The sequence below is a fragment of the Rattus norvegicus genome, chromosome 4 (genome assembly GCF_036323735.1).
Source record: "Rattus norvegicus strain BN/NHsdMcwi chromosome 4, GRCr8, whole genome shotgun sequence".
Lineage (NCBI taxonomy): Eukaryota > Metazoa > Chordata > Mammalia > Rodentia > Muridae > Rattus > Rattus norvegicus.
In genome coordinates, this window is record NC_086022.1 from 16,464,703 (window position 1) to 16,481,340 (window position 16,638).

Sequence of the window (16,638 nt, forward strand, 5' to 3'; positions counted from 1 at the left end):
GATTGTATCAAGTTTCTCTGCATTTATCTTGATGTTGGCTAGTATTTTGCAATATATTGCTCTTATTATATTTAGGTATGGGCCTTGAATTCCTGATCTTTCCAAGACTTTTATCATTAAGGGGTGTTGATTTTGTCAAATGATTTCTCAACACCTAATGAGATGGTTATGTAGTCTTTTACTTTGAATTTCTTTATATAGTTGATTCCATTGTGGATTTACATATATTGAACTAACCCTGGATCCCTGGGATGAAGCCTACTTGATTTTGATGGATGAATGTTTTGGTGTGTCCTTGGATTTGGTTTGAAAGAATATTACTGAGTATTTTAGCATTGATATTTATAAGAGAATTTGGTCTAAAGTTGTCTTTTTTGTTGGGTCTTTGTGTAGTTTAGGTATAAGTGTAATTGTGCCTTCATCGAACAAAGTTGGTACTACTCCTTCTGTTTCTATTTTGTGGAATAGTTTGGAGAGTAGTGCTGTTAGGTCTTCTTTGAGGGTCTGATAGAATTCAGCAGTAGAACCATCTTGTCCTGAGCATTTTTTAGTTGAGGGATTTTTAATGACTGCTTCTATTTGTTTAGGAGTTATGGAACTGTTTAGATGGTTTATCTGATGCTGATTTAACTTTGACACCTGGTATCTGTCTAGAAAATTAATCATTTCATTCAGATTTTCCAGTTTGGATGAGTATAGGTTTTTGTAGTAGGATCTGATAATTTTTTGGATTTCCTCAGTTTCTGTTGTTATGTCTTCTTTTCATTTCTGATTTTGTTAATTTGGATACTGTCTTTATGCCCTCTGATCAGTCTGGCTAAAGTTCTGTCTATCTTGTTGATTTTCTCAAAGAATCAGCTCCTGATTTTGTTAATTCTTTGTATAGTTCTTTTTGTGTTTACTTGGTTGATTTCAGCCCTGAGTTTGATTATTTCCTGGTGTTTACTCCTCTTGGGTGTATTTGCTTGTTTTTGTTCTAGAAGTTTTTGGTGTACTGTCAAGCTATTAGTGTATGCACTTTCCAGTTTCTTTTTCGAGGCACTCAGAGCTATGAGTTTTCCTCTTAGTACTGCTTCCATTGTGTCCCATAAGTCTGAGTGTGTTCTGACTTCATTATCTTTAAATTCTAAAAATCTTTAATCTTTCTTTCTCTCTCTCTCTCCTCTCTCTCTCTCTCTCTCTCTCTCTCTCTCTCTCTCTCTCTCTCTTTCTTTCTTTTCCTTTCTTCCTTGACCACGAGAGCATTATTCAACTTCCATGTGTATGTGAGCTTTCTGTCATTTTTTGCTGTTATTGAAGACCAGCCTTAGTCCGTGGTGATCTGATAGGATGCATGGGATTATTTCTATTATCTTTATCTTTTGAGGCCTGTTTTATGACTGATTATATGGTCAATTTTGGAGAAGATATCATGAGGTGCCGAAAAGAAGGTACATTCTTTTGTTTTAGGATGAAGTGTTCTATTAAATCTGCTAAATCCATTTGGTTCATAACTTGTGTTAGTTTCACTGTGTCTCTGTTTAGTTTCTGTTACATGATCTGTCCGTTGGTGAGAGTGATGTGTTGATGTTTCCCACTATTTTTGTATGAGGTGTAATAGGTGCTTTGAGTTTTAGGAAAGTTTCTTTTATGAATATGGGTGTCCTTGCATTTGGAGTATAGATATTCAAAATTGAGAGTTCATATTGGTGAATTTTTCCTTTGATGAGTATGAAGTGTCCTGTCTTATCTTTTTTGATAACTTTTGGTTGAAAGTTGATTTTATTTGATATTAAAATGGCTACTCCAGCTTGTTTCTTGGAACCATTTGCTTGGAAAATTTTCCCAGACTTTGACTCTGAGAAGTATCTGTTTTGTAACTGAGGTGCATTTCCTGTATGCAGCAAAATGCTGGGTTCTGTTTATGTATCCAGTCTGTTAGTCTGTGTCTTTTTATTGGGGAATGGAGTTCATTGGTATTGAGAGAAATTAGGGACCAATGATTGATGTTTCCTATTATTTTTGTTGTTAGAGGGGAATTATGTTTGTGTCGCTATCTTCTTTTGGGATAGTTGAAAGAAAATTGCTTTCTTCCTTTTTCTAGGGTGTAGCTTCCCTCCTTGTGTTGGAGATTTTCCTCTATTATCCTTTGTAGGGCTGGATTTGTGGAAAGATATGTAAATTTGGTTGTGTCATGAAGTATCTTGGTTTCTCCATCTATGGAGAATGCTGGATATAGTAGCCTGGGCTGGCATTTGTGTTCTGTTAGGGTCTGTATGACATTTGCCCAGGATTTTCTAACTTTCATAGCCCCTGTTGAGAAGTCTGGTGTAAATCTAATAGGTCTGCCCTTTTATTTTACATTACCTCTTCATCTTACTGCTTTTAATATTGTTACTTTGTTTAGTACATTTGGTGTTTTGACTATTATGTGATGGGAAGAATTTCTTTTCTGGTCCAATCTATGTGGGATTCTGTAGGCTTCTTGTATGCTTATGTGCATCTCTTTCTTTAGGTTAAGGAAGTTTTCTTCTACAATTTTATTGAAGAGATTTACTTGCCCTTTAAGTTGGGAATCTTTGGTCTCATCTGTACCTATTTTTTTTGAGCTTCTCATTGTGTCTTGGATTTCCTGGATGTTTTGGGTTAGGATCTTTTTGTGTTTTGCATTTTCTTGGATGGTTGTTCCCTATGGTATCTTCTGCCCCTTTGATTCTCTCTTCAATCTCTTGTATTCTGTTGGGGAAGCTTGCATCTATGATTTCTCATCTCTTTCCTAGGTTTTCTATCTCCAGTGTTGTCTTTCTGCATGCTTTCTTTATTGTTTCTATGTCCACCTTCAGATTCTGGATGGTTTGTTCAATTCCTTCACCTGTTTGATTGTGTTTTCCTGTCATTCTTTAAGGGATTTTTGTGTTTCCTCTTTACGTGCTTCTACCTGTTTACCCGTGTTGTCCTGTATTTCTTTAAGGGAGTTACTTATGTCTTTCTTAAGTTATCTAACATCAGCAGCAGATGTGTTTTTAAATCCAAATCTTGCTTTTCTGGTACGTTGTAGTATCCTGGACTTGCTGTCTTGGAAGAACTGGGTTCTGAAGTTGCTAAGTGGCCTTGGTTTCTGTTGGTTATGTTCTTACACTTGCCTTTTACCATTTGCTTATTTCTGGTGTGAGCTGGTCTTGCTGTCTTTGACAGTGACTTGCCCCTCCTGCACTCTCAGGTATGTCAACAGCTTAGTAGACCATCTCTTTCCCAGCAGAATCTGGGCACAGAGATCTGTAGCCCATGGTCAGCTCTGGGCACAGACAAAACTACAGCATTTAAACCAAATGGTTTTGGTTCAACTGGAAGTCAGTAGGTGGAAGAATGCAAATTGACCCATTGCTATTGCCTTGTACAAATATCAAGTCCAAGTGGATCAAAGATAATACCTGATGCAATGAAACTAATAGAAGAGAAAGTAGAGAAGATCCTGGAACACATAGTCACAAGGGAAATTTCCTGAATGGCTTATGCTCTAAGATCAAGAATAGACAAATGAGACCTCATATAATTGCAAAGCTTCTGTAAGGCAAAGGACACTATCAATAGGACAAAACGGCAACCAAGGGATTCGGAAAATATCTTTACCAATCCTACATCTGATAGAGTGCTAATATCTAGATACACAAAGTACTCAAGAAGTTAGACTCTAGAGAATCAAATAATCCTATTAAAAATGAGATACAGAGCTAAACAAAGAATTCTCAGCTGAGTAGTATTGAATGGCTGAGAAGCACCTATAGAAATGTTCAACATCCTTAATCATCAGGGAAATGCAATTTAAAACAAGTCTGAGATTCCACCTTATATCAGTCAGAATAGCTAAGATAAAAAACTCAGGTGACAGTAGATGCTGGCAAGGATGTGGAGAAAGAGGAACACTCCTCCACTATTGTTGGGATTGCAAGTTGTTATAACCACTCTGGAAATCAGCCTGGAGGTTCCTTAGTAATTTAGACATTACCCTACCTGAAGACCCAGCTATACCTCTCCTGGGCATATACCCAAAAGGTGCTCCAACATACAACAGAGACACATGCTCCACTGTGTTCATTGCAGCCTTATTTATAATAGCCAGAAGCTAGAAATAACCCAGATTTCCTTCATCAGAGGAATGGATACTGAAAATGTGGTACATTTACACAATCAAGTACTACTCAGCTATTAAAAGCAATGACCACACAAAATTCTTAGGCAAATGGATGGAACTAGAAAATATCATCCTGACTGAGATAACCCAGTCAAAAAAAACACATATGGTATTCACTCACTGATAAGTGGCTATCAGCCCAAAAGTTGGAATATCTAAGAAAAAATTCACAGATCTTATGAAGCTCAAGAAAAGGAAGACCAAAATGTGGATGGTTCAGTCCTTCCTAGAAGGGAGAACAAAATACTCATGGGAGGAAATACAGGGACAAAGAGTGAAGCAAGGACTGAAGAAAAGGTCATTCAGAGATTGCCCTTCCTGGGGATCCAGCCCATATGGAGGCACCAAACCCAGTCACTATTTCTGATTCCAGGAAGTACTTGATGACAGGAGCAAGGGTCATGAGTGAGTGCCTTTTCTCACCACTCACCCTGGGACAGTGGTAAGATTTGCTTTGCTTAAAAGATATTCCTAGGCAATGCTTATGTTAGTATTTTCAAATTGATGTATTTTCCTATTATTAAATAGATTGAAGAAGAAAAGAGTAACTTCTCACTTCCTACCCTCATACCAGGGAGATAAGCTCATGTTACTGTGATAAAAACCTTAGTTCAATCGTTTTTATCCCTTGGAGAATTTTGGGGAGTTTCTTAGAAAAATAGTTTACTTTTTCATTGCTTGTAACTAAGGTATAATTTATTCAGTGAAACTCAGAATTCTAGTGAACAGGTATACTATGACTGGTATGCTCTTGTAACAATAATCACAAAGTACAAAAGGCTTACAATACATACTTATACACACACACACACACACACACACACACATGCACACATAGGCATGCACAGACAAATTTCTTTATGTGTTCTTGACAATGTGTACACATCTCTTGGCACTTTGTATGGTGTTGGGGATTGAACCTGGTCCCTTTTGGATGCTAGTCAAGCACTCTCTACTGAGCCATACATCCAGCCCTCCACATTTTTGACTTGTGATTCTATACTTGTTTTCAAAGCATATACTTTTACAATATTTTCCCACTCTGCAATGGCATTTTCATTTTCTTTTTTTTTTCTTTTTCTTTTTTTTCGGAGCTGGGGACTGAACCCAGGGCCTTGCGCTTGCTAGGCAAGCGCTCTACCACTGAGCTAAATCCCCAACCCCGCATTTTCATTTTCTTAAGAATGCTTTCAAAGCAGTCTCACAGTATTTCTAAAAGAACTAAAATATTTTACCTTCCTCATTCCTTGTATTCAATCTTATCTGTACATTGTACATTCCTGTTCAATGTACAGGTAAGATTGAAAAATTCCCATTATTGCCAGAGGATGAGTCGATACATAATTGGACATGTGAAGCTCTACCTATCTCTTTAAAAGACAGGAATTTTGTGCTTTGTGACAAGAGGGTTGACCATCCATGGAGGGCAGAATCTTATGTTAAATAAACCAGGGCAGCAGAACACTTAGATGTAGAATATAAAGAAGATAAACATCCCCAAGGAGAGGGAGAGAGAGAGAGAGAGAGAGAGAGAGAGAGAGAGAGAGAGAGGAGAGAGAGAGAGAGAGAGAGAACAGTGTTTGCCAGAGATAGGAGGTGAGAGAAGGGAGAGAAGGCAAGACATGAGCTAAAGAGCACCAGGTTCCAGTAAGCAGGGATAAGTCTACAACCTCTATCACCCAGGAGGCAACAAAGATCTGTGCATTTCAGAATATATTTAGCTTCTAATTGAAAAGCTTACCTGAGGTGATAGACATGCTATTTAGCTTAATATAAATAGTTTCAATATATACATAGGATGAAAGCATCACATTTTACCCTGTAGGATTTATGGAATGAATACTTTGTCACTTAATTTAAAATTTAAACGTATCTAAAAACTTGATTTGGATTTTTCATTATGCTAACTATACAGCTCTCTACCGTCACTGAGAGTAGGGCATAAAAACCCAAAAATTACTCTGACTTTTGGTAAAATAACCTATAAGAAACAAACAACACAACTTCTAAATCCTCACATGAGTTTCTTGTAATAGTCATAAAACAAAAAAAATAGTTTTTATTTTCATTTTTTCATAAACTGAAATGAGCATTAGCTACAACTCTGATTATACTGGTTTTAAGAATCTTTCACTGTAGTTGAGGTGACAGTTCAGGTGGCCTTTGTTTTTTCTTTCTTTTGTTGTTCGTTGTTCTGTTTTATCATTCAACAGAAGTGAAACTTGATCTGATATATGTTGAAGACCTGAAAGAAATTCAAAATATCTTATCCTAGATACATAACATGATTCAAAAGTAGAAAATATGGTTATAAATTTAATGGAATCCATCAGGAAAGAACACAGCCAGGACCAAGAGACAATATTGAAAGGCATGGCAGCTCATGAGCAGAGAAATGATGTTGGATTGTCCAGCCATGCAGATGTTGCTGAATTTGAGATTGAGCCCAGATTTGCTGATCAGTAATCAGAATAAGTCTTACTGTCTCTCTGCTTTTCTGAATAAAGAATTTTAGAAATTAATTCTGCAGAAAAATGATGAAATTAAAAGATTCTGGCATTCCCAGAAGGAGAAGGCTTTATGGACTCCAACAAAATCTACTGGCTTCCAGTCAGAGGAATGGGATGCATAGTCCCATTTGAGAACAGTAAACCATGAGACAAGATTAGTTTTTAAAGTTTTTATTGTAAACAGTTTTCAACATATTGAAGATAATGAGTGAAACAGGTACAGCTGTGCTCTCATTAGGAGACTATGATTGACAAAGGATGCCTGGACCCTGGATGCTACTGCTTCTTGCACCACCTTTCTTTACAATAGAGTTTGGTACCAAATCAGAGATATTTTTAGTTAACAAGAGACTGTTACATAGCTAGAACCTAGTGATGTTTTCTAAAGGAGTCAAATAATTGATATATGAGTCATTCTCCCTTAATCCAACTTATTGCAGTTTCCAGAAACAATAGTCTTCCTGTGGGAAAATATGAATATTATATATGATAAATGTGATAGTGGGAAATTATTCAGAAAACTCTCTTCCATGGAATTATGTTCAAGGGCTAAGACCTCATAGACAAATTAAGCTGTTTTTCTGAATTCTTGCTAAACAAGACAGAATCATGCTAATGGGACCTCCTAAACTGAGCAAGTGGACAGGGAACACTGCTGCTTGCCCATTGCTCACTGGTGAGATTAAAATGATCAGAGCTGAGTTCCCTGTGAGATCTTCTTGCTTAGAAATCACTATGCAGCTAAAGACACTATGCATACATGAGCTGAAAGTATTGAAAGTGGTTCTGTAGAAAGCCTAGATTGAAATCTTTGCAATTTAATCTCATTTGTTGGTGGATTTTAGGTCTCAAAAAAATTCTTTGCAGTACTCACTTCAGCAGCACATATAAGAAGATTTGAATAATGTACAGAAGTTTGGCAGGTCCCCTGTACAAGGATAACATGCAAATTTGTGAAATTACATATATTGCAGGCACTAGAAGTTCCCAACTCAGGTGGACAGCCTCCTGCTCAACCACAAGCTACACAGGCCAGACTAGAGAGGAAACAGAAACCAAGACCTAAAATACCCATCCAACAAAGTCAAACCTAGAAGTGGGCACGTTGACCAATAATGACCATAAACCGAGATGTCCAGATGCCAGTAAAGAACACAAACAACAATAGAAAGGGCAATATGTCACCAACAGAGCCCAGAAATCCTACCATAGCAAGTCCTCAGTATTCCAAAACAGTTGGAACAGCAGAAGACCACCTTAAAACCAACTTTACAAAGCTCATACAAGTACTTAAGAAGAAATGAATAAATCCGTTAAAAAAAATCAAAGAAAGGCCAGTCATGGTGGCTCAGGCTTTTAATTCCATCACTCAGGAGGGAGAAACAGACTGTTCTACATGAGTTCAAGGCCAGTATGGTCTACAGAGAGAGTTTCAACTCTACAAGGGCTATACATAGAAACGCTGTCTCAAAATACAAAAACAAAAATTAAAACAACCCAAAGCCAAAACCAAAAATCAAACACCAAAAAATCCCTCAAACAAACAAAAACAAACAACAAACAAAACAACAACAACAAAAACCCAGAAAACAAAGAACAACAACAACCAATTTAAAAAGCCCCAAAATGGAAAGGACAAACACAAAATTGGAGAAAATAAATAAACCTCTCAGAGAAATTTAGACTAAGGGAATTCTGGAAACAGAAATTCTAGGGATATGAACAGGGATTGTAGATTTGAGCATCACCAATGGAATAAAAGAAATGAAAGAGAGAATCTCAGGCACTAAAGAAGTTATAAGAAATAGACATACTGGTCAAAGAAAATGTTAAATCTAAAAATTCCTGACACAAAACATCCAGGAAATCTGGGACAGTATGAAAAGGCAAGTCAAAGAATAAGAGGAAGAACAAGAATCCCACTTGAAAGGCTCAGAAAATATTTACAACAAAATCATAGAAGGAAGCAATCCTAACCTAAAGAAGAAGGAGATAGCTGTCAAGGTATACGAAGCTTACAGTATACCAGAGATTGGACCAGAAAAGAAAGTCTCCTTATCACATAATAAACATACAGAACCAAGAAGGAACATTAAAGCTTTTAGGGAAAAAGATCAAGTAACACATAAAGGTAGACCTATGGGACTTATACAAAACTTCTCAATTGAGACTCTGAAAGTCAGAACAGCCAGCACAGATGTCCTATAGACTCTAAGAGAGTATATGGTAGTTTGGGCTGGCATCTGTCTGAGTCCGTTCACATTGAGAAATAATAAAGATTGATGATTGTCAATTCCTGTTATTCTTTTGTTGTTGTTGATGATGATGATGGTGGTGGTGGTGGTGGTGGTGGTGGTGGTGATGTGTGTGTGTGTGTGTGTGTGTGTGTTCCTGTCTTTTGACTATTCTGATGTAAGGTTATTTAGTATCTTTCCATGTAAGCTAACACAGATTCCAGCCCAAACTACAATATCCAGAATACCTTTCAATCATCATAGATGGAAAAATAAGATAAATTCTAATTCATAAAATATATATCTACAAATACAGCCCTACAAAAGATACTAGAAATAAAACTGCAACTTCAGGAAACCTACACGCTGGAAAACACAGGAAATAGTCTCACACCAGCAAACCCAAAAGAAGGGAAACACGCACCACATACTGACTTCATGAGTGACTTGGTAAGCAGTAGTTAAGGATGCTGTCCAGGTTTCTGGTAGTACAACATATTATGATGAGGAAAGGAGGGAAGAAATAAAATCCTTGCTTTCATAAAAATAAAAGAGAAAACCCATTTAACCATTACTATTAATTGACTATTAGATTTTTAGATTTAATACTTGAATTAAAATCTCAATATCTGTCATGTCTACCTGTCACCTATAATAAATTAATTACAGCATGGTCTGCTGAAGTACTACTCCTTGGTGAACCTCAGTGGACATGGAGAAATTCTGTGCTGTGAGGTACTGTGGTTCCAAAATGTCAAACTAAGTTGTAAAGGAAACAGGTTCTCTGGTTCTCATCTCAAGAACTGGCTAGGGATGCAGATGTTTATCATAGTTTAGAAATGCTATTCAATCTAGTTTTCAAGCGTCATCTTGAACACTACTTGATAGTTTTACTGAAGTCCAGCTTTTTTTTTTCTGATCTTTCTGATAGGTCCTCATTCTCTACAAAATCCAGCTAAAACTTTGCTTTCTACTATTAGGCTGGTAATAAGGTTTCATTTAGCTTTTCTCTACTTGTGCTTTATGTCCTCTAACCCTTGCTCCTCTAGCGAGAATATTTAATTGGCATTACTGACATCATCTGAGAGCTTATTAAAGCAATGGGATTTCAGGCCCCATTCTACATCTACTAAACCAGAAATCCCCCTTTTATACAAGGGCCCCAGGAGATGATATGAATATTACAAGAAGCTAGAGTCTACAGGACAGCATGTCATATGACAGCTACCCACTGTCGTCAACCTGAAGTCCAACTCTTACAATCTGCCAATTGTATCTCTTACTACTTGTCTGGATAGGTAGGCCATTAGGAATTTAATTTTTACATTATATTTCAATTGGTTATATTTTAATGTAAGAAAATTATTGATTTAAAATTAACTTTACTTACTGAGATACTTTATTTAGCTCAAAGAATTGATTTGAACACAATTATTCTTACTGGTGCATAATACTGTAATTTCTACACAAGTAAATTATTCTGTCTTCTTGTATGAATTGTTTTTTGTATGCATGTGTGCCTGCTGACTTTACTTTAGACTTTGAGGAAGTTACTATAGCAGACTTGTTAAGCCTATTTCTAGATATCTTGATACTCTTGAAGGAATGATTCCTGTATGAATTTTGAATGTTCCCAACAAAGAAATACTCAATAAACATCCATTCACACACACACACACACACACACACACACACACACACAGACACACACACACACATACACACACATTCTAGAATGGTGACTAAAGAGAGAGAAAGAGACAGAAACAGAGCCACCCTACTAGAAGTTGTTGGTATTCTGTCTAAGCTCCACTTCCACAGCTACCTGGGCCCCACAGTTGCCTAGCAACAGTCAGCTTTGCCTGACACTATACAAGGGGCTGCTTGCCCCCTCATCTTTCTCTTACCCTCTCTTCTTACTCTTTGCTCTTCTTTGTTCTTACCCCCTTCCCCCATCGTACCACATGCCCTTGGCCGGCCAGCCACCTTTCCTCTCTTATCCTGTTGTGGTTTGCCCCGGAGTTATCTGTATTTTGATGCTAATTTCACTGCCCCAAAGACAGCTGCCTAGTCTCTTACTCAGGAATCTGGTGACTTCACCAGAACCTTCTCCCCATTGAATTTGTAAAATACTGGTGAGGGGCCGGAGAAGGAGGCCTGTCATTGGAGGAGAAGGAAGGATGGGCGGGAGAGAAGTTTGAAGGAAGAGGAGGAGACTGGAAAGGAAAGGAAGAGACAGGAGGGAGAGGGAGAAGCTGTGGCAGGACGATGGAGGCTGACGTTAAAATTCTGCTCTGTGTATTTACAGGTTGTTATTAATGTTCTTAAGGGATGGATGGTACTGGGCTTTGCATGTTTCAGTGGGCAATTATATCTTACCAATTGAGTCAAACATTATTGTGTTGTGTTTTCTTTTATGTGACAATTTAAATGTAGCCAAGTGTGCTGCGGCAGGAGACACTGGGCCCCTGCAGAGTTGTTATGTGTTTCCGTCAAGATATCTAGCAGATATCTTGGGGCACCATGGTGCTGAACCTAGCAAGGCAAAAGACAACCATACCTTTTTATTTTTTATATTTTTACAACAACATTATCCTACTCCTCTTCTCTCATTAAACCTCTCCTCAGGGAAGGATGTTGTCTGGGTGTGTTCTGTCCAGGCACAGGCTAAGATTTAAATCCTAACATTGGTGCTGTGACTCAGATGCCCCATGTGAGGATATTGATTGCCCTGTGCCTGGCACCCGGGTGCGGTCGCCATCACAGTCGCGCAAGGCTGTGGAGGAGAGGGATAGAGCCAGGCGCTCCGGCCTCCTTGCTCTTAGTCCACCCTGGGCCCAGGGCGCAGTCACTCGCCATGGCCTGCCCACTCACGCTGGCTGTGGTGAGGAGGACTGAAGATGAACACCACTTCTAGACCCGAGATCGCACCTCTATTACATCCACCGCTGCTTCCACACGCACAATTAGATCTCAGCTGCTGCCTTCACCACACCGTCTATGCCATCTGACCTCCACCACCACCACCTGCTGGCTGCTGTGGGACTCAGGGCTTCCACCACTCCAGCAGGCCTCCCCATCGCAGTGAGCCCTGCTTTCAGCTGCCTGCCAAGGAGAGCGCCCTCTTCAAAGAAGTGCTGGTGAGCAGTGAGCAGTGAGCAATGAGAGCTGTGAGAGAGAGAGTGATACCTACTCAACCTCTGTGCGCTTTCTTTACCTCAGAGCTTGACTTTCCAAGGTGTACACATGATCTCAGGGGAGCATGCTCTTGAGCTTGGCGCTACCTATGCTGCCCCTGAAGATGGATCCTTTCACTGACCCTGGTTCTAGGACCTTTTCCCGGGTGAGACTTTCCCCTCTCTTTTTTGAGACAGTTTAATGCCAGGTAGGCCTGGATAGACTGCTCTCTGGTTCAGGAGCACCGGCTCTGAGTGTAGCTCCAGTACTGGTGGGGCAGTTAATAATCCCTATTCTCATCCAGGGGTCTATCAGTCTTTAACGACTGTCCTCATTTCCTGAGATGTTTTGGTCTAATGTACACTAACCAGAAAACAACATCTGTCTGTCCTATTCCCAGGCCTCCCCCTCTTCCCTTCCTGGTTTCTGTAGCTCCTGTTTTGTGCCCGTGAGGAGCAGGTCTGACCCCATTCTGCAGGAACTCTGTCTCTGAGGTCTACTTTCCCACAAGTACACGACCTCTAAGACCCTCGTACAAGCAAGCTTTCTCTTTCTGTCTCGGACTTTGCTCCAGTGTGTTCACACTGCCACCCGAGCACAGTGCCTCAGCTGCACATGCACGTGCTTACGCTTCTCCTTTGCTCTGCAGATTTTTTTTTTATTAACTTGAGTATTTCTTATATACATTTCGAGTGTTATTCCCTTTCCCGGTTTCCGGGCAAACATCCCCCTCCCCCCTCCCCTTCCTTATGGGTGTTCCCCTCCCAACCCTCCCCCCATTGCCGCCCTCCCCCCATAGACTAGTTCACTGGGGGTTCAGTCTTAGCAGGACCCAGGGCTTCCCCTTCCACTGGTGCTCTTACTAGGATATTCATTGCTACCTATGGGGTCAGAGTCCAGGGTCAGTCCATGTATAGTCTTTAGGTAGTGGCTTAGTCCCTGGAAGCTCTGGTTGCTTGGCATTGTTGTACTTTTGGGGTCTCGAGCCCCTTCAAGCTCTTTCAGTTCTTTCTCTGATTCCTTCAATAGGGGACCTATTCTCAGTTCAGTGGTTTGCTGCTGGCATTCGCCTCTGTATTTGCTGTATTCTGGCTGTGTCTCTCAGGAGCGATATACATCCGGCTCCTGTCGGTCTGCACTTCTTTGCTTCATCCATCTTGTCTAATTGGGTGGCTGTATATGTATGGGCCACATGTGGGGCAGGCTCTGAATGGGTGTTCCTTCAGTCTCTGTTTTAATCTTTGCCTCTCCCTTCCCTGCCAAGGGTATTCTTTTTCCTCATTTAAAGAAGGAGTGAAGCATTCACATTTTGATCATCCGTCTTGAGTTTCGTTTGTTCTAGGGATCTAGGGTAATTCAAGCATTTGGGCTAATAGCCACTTATCAATGAGTGCATACCATGTATGTCTTTCTGTGATTGGGTTAGCTCACTCAGGATGATATTTTCCAGTTCCAACCATTTGCCTACGAATTTCATAAACTCGTTGTTTTTGATAGCTGAGTAATATTCCATTGTGTAGATGTACCACATTTTCTGTATCCATTCCTCTGTTGAAGGGCATCTGGGTTCTTTCCATTTTCTGGCTATTATAAATAAGGCTGCGATGAACATAGTGGAGCACGTGTCTCTTTTATACGTTGAGGCATCTTTTGGGTATATGCCCAAGAGAGGTATAGCTGGATCCTCAGGCAGTTCAATGTCCAATTTTCTGAGGAACCTCCAGACTGATTTCCAGAATGGTTTTACCAGTCTGCAATCCCACCAACAATGGAGGAGTGTTCCTCTTTCTCCACATCCTCGCCAGCATCTGCTGTCACCTGAGTTTTTGATCTTAGCCATTCTCACTGGTGTGAGGTGAAATCTCAGGGTTGTTTTGATTTGCATTTCCCTTATGACTAAAGATGTTGAACATTTCTTTAGGTGTTTCTCAGCCATTCGGCATTCCTCAGCTGTGAATTCTTTTTTTAGCTCTGAACCCCATTTTTAATAGGGTTATTTGTCTCCCTGCAGTCTAACTTCTTGAGTTCTTTGTATATTTTGGATATAAGGTCTCTATCTGTTGTAGGATTGGTAAAGATCTTTTCCCAATCTGTTGGTTGCCGTTTTGTCCTAACCACAGTGTCCTCTGCCTTACAGAAGCTTTGCAGTTTTATGAGATCCCATTTGTCGATTCTTGATCTTAGAGCATAAGCCATTGGTGTTTTGTTCAGGAAATTTTTTCCAGTGCCCATGTGTTCCAGATGCTTCCCTAGTTTTTCTTCTATTAGTTTGAGTGTATCTGGTTTGATGTGGAGGTCCTTGATCCACTTGGACTTAAGCTTTGTACAGAGTGATAAGCATGGATCGATCTGCATTCTTCTACATGTTGACCTCCAGTTGAACCAGCACCATTTGCTGAAAATGTTATCTTTTTTCCATTTGATGGTTTTGGCTCCTTTGTCAAAAATCAAGTGCCCATAGGTGTGTGGGTTCATTTCTGGGTCTTCAATTCTGTTCCATTGGTCTATCTGTCTGTCTCTGTACGAATACCATGCAGTTTTTATCACTATTGCTCTGTAATACTGCTTGAGTTCAGGGATAGTGATTCCCCCTGAAGTCCTTTTATTGTTGAGGATAGTTTTAGCTATCCTGGGTTTTTTGTTATTCCAGATGAATTTGCAAATTGTTCTGTCTAACTCTTTGAAGAATTGGATTGGTATTTTGATGGGGATTGCATTGAATCTGTAGATTGCTTTTGGTAAAATGGCCATTTTTACTATATTAATCCTGCCAATCCATGAGCATGGGAGATCTTTCCATCTTCTGAGGTCTTCTTCAATTTCTTTCCTCAGTGTCTTGAAGTTCTTATTGTACAGATCTTTTACTTGCTTGGTTAAAGTCACACCGAGGTACTTTATATTATTTGGGTCTATTATGAAGGGTGTCGTTTCCCTAATTTCTTTCTCGGCTTGTTTCTCTTTTGTATAGAGGAAGGCAACTGATTTATTTGAGTTAATTTTATACCCAGCCACTTTGCTGAAGTTGTTTATCAGCTTTAGTAGTTCTCTGGTGGAACTTTTGGGATCACTTAAATATACTATCATGTCATCTGCAAATAGTGATATTTTGACCTCTTCTTTTCCGATCTGTATCCCTTTGATCTCCTTTTGTTGTCTGATTGCTCTGGCTAGAACTTCAAGAACTATATTGAATAAGTAGGGAGAGAGTGGGCAGCCTTGTCTAGTCCCTGATTTTACTGGGATTGCTTCAAGTTTCTCTCCATTTAGTTTAATGTTAGCAACTGGTTTGCTGTATATGGCTTTTACTATGTTTAGGTATGGGCCTTGAATTCCTATTCTTTCCAGGACTTTTATCATGAAGGGGTGTTGAATTTTGTCAAATGCTTTCTCAGCATCTAATGAAATGATCATGTGGTTCTGTTCTTTCAGTTTGTTTATATAATGGATCACGTTGATGGTTTTCCATATATTAAACCATCCCTGCATGCCTGGGATGAAGCCTACTTGATCATGGTGGATGATTGTTTTGATGTGCTCTTGAATTCGGTTTGCCAGAATTTTATTGAGTATTTTTGCGTCGATATTCATAAGGGAAATTGGTCTGAAGTTCTCTTTCTTTGTTGTGTCTTTGTGTGGTTTAGGTATAAGAGTAATTGTGGCTTCGTAGAAGGAATTCGGTAGGGCTCCATCTGTTTCAATTTTGTGGAATAGTTTGGATAATATTGGTATGAGGTCTTCTATGAAGGTTTGATAGAATTCTGCACTAAACCCGTCTGGACCTGGGCTCTTTTTGGTTGGGAGACCTTTAATGACTGCTTCTATTTCCTTAGGAGTTATGGGGTTGTTTAACTGGTTTATCTGTTCCTGATTTAACTTCGATACCTGGTATCTGTCTAGGAAATTGTCCATTTCCTGAAGATTTTCAAATTTTGTTGAATATAGGTTTTTATAGTAAGATCTGATGATTTTTTGAATTTCCTCCGAATCTGTAGTTATGTCTCCCTTTTCATTTCTGATTTTGTTAATTTGGACACACTCTCTGTGTCCTCTCGTTAGTCTGGCTAAGGGTTTATCTATCTTGTTGATTTTCTCAAAGAACCAACTTTTGGTTCTGTTGATTCTTTCTATGGTCCTTTTTGTTTCTACTTGGTTGATTTCAGCTCTGAGTTTGATTATTTCCTGCCTTCTACTCCTCCTAGGTGTATTTGCTTCTTTTTGTTCTAGAGCTTTTAGGTGTGCTGTCAAGCTGCTGACATATGCTCTTTCCTGTTTCTTTCTGCAGGCACTCAGCGCTATGAGTTTTCCTCTTAGCACAGCTTTCATTGTGTCCCATAAGTTTGAGTATGTTGTATCTTCATTTTCATTAAATTCTAAAAAGTTTTTAATTTCTTTCTTTATTTCTTCCTTGACCAGGTTATCATTGAGTAGAGCATTGTTCAATTTCCACGTATATGTGGGCATTCTTCCCTTATTGTTATTGAAGACCAGTTTTAGGCCGTGGTGGTCCGATAGCACGCATGGGATTATTTCTATCTTTCTGTACCTG

The 16,638-nt window shown here is 39.3% G+C and overlaps 1 protein-coding gene, 1 non-coding gene and 1 pseudogene across 23 annotated transcripts in view; 2 read left to right on the top strand and 1 right to left on the bottom strand.

The window, feature by feature from the left end:
* Magi2 (membrane associated guanylate kinase, WW and PDZ domain containing 2) overlaps positions 1–16,638 on the bottom strand; it is a 1,483,910-nt gene that overhangs the window by 1,186,185 nt on the left and 281,087 nt on the right. The gene's annotated exons all lie outside the window — the stretch shown is intronic.
* Positions 1–16,638, top strand: part of Lmnb2-ps1 (lamin B2, pseudogene 1) — a 144,585-nt pseudogene that overhangs the window by 115,310 nt on the left and 12,637 nt on the right.
* Rnu6-543 (RNA, U6 small nuclear 543) lies at positions 7,548–7,654 on the top strand. The gene has a single exon (XR_005504237.1). It is a non-coding gene; the product is annotated as a U6 spliceosomal RNA (small nuclear RNA).